At 76.6% G+C, this 589-nt stretch overlaps 1 protein-coding gene across 1 annotated transcript in view; it reads right to left on the bottom strand.

Annotated features, from left to right (window-relative positions):
- SLC12A9 (solute carrier family 12, member 9) overlaps nt 1-361 on the bottom strand; it is an 11,210-nt gene extending 10,849 nt beyond the window's left edge. The window contains exon 1 of the mRNA XM_015427906.1: nt 225-361. The gene's annotated coding sequence lies outside the window, so the exon portion shown is untranslated. The remainder of the gene's footprint in view (nt 1-224) is intronic.
- Nucleotides 362-589: the final 228 nt, after the last annotated feature.

Here is a 589-nt window from a genome sequence, read left to right as displayed (position 1 = left end):
CCCCGCCCCCGGGTTTAAGGGGGGGGGGGGGCTGCGTTAGGCGCCAGGGGGCGCCCCTAAAGTTCCGAGGGGGACCCACCCGGCCCGCGTGGTTGGCGCGTCCTACCACCACCCTCTATAGGCAGGGGGCAGTGGTCCTTCTCGGGGGGTGGGACGCCGCTCCCCCTCCCTCCCGGGGATCCCAGGGGTGGTCGGGCGCGCCCCCTCCCGCCCCGGCAGCAGACCTGGCGGCAGCGGCGTCGGAGAGGCCGGGGCGTCATGGGCAGGGCTGCGGCGCCCCGGCACGGGCGCTGGGTCACGGGCTCTTCATGTGACCGGCCCCTCGGCGGCGGCGGCCCCAGCAGCAGCCGGGATGTGACTTCAGCCGCCGCCAGCCGTGAGCTCAGATCCTGCCGGGGCGGAGCAGCGGAGGGCGGCCCGGGGGAGGAGCAGCAGGAGCAGCAGCCGCCCGGCGCACAGGCGAGCGCCCTTCCGTCCGTGCGGGTGGACGCAGACAAAGGGCCCGGCGGAGAGCGGGTTCCCACGTCCTCGGAGGGAGCGCGGCGACCACTGGCCTCTGCCGGACTGGGGGGGGGGCGGGTCTGCGTTT

Source organism: Gekko japonicus, unplaced genomic scaffold, assembly GCF_001447785.1.
Source record: "Gekko japonicus isolate JY-2015 unplaced genomic scaffold, Gekko_japonicus_V1.1 scaffold761, whole genome shotgun sequence".
Lineage (NCBI taxonomy): Eukaryota > Metazoa > Chordata > Lepidosauria > Squamata > Gekkonidae > Gekko > Gekko japonicus.
The sequence above is the reverse complement of the archived record's forward strand: the minus strand, read 5'-3'. Positions and strand labels throughout refer to the sequence as shown.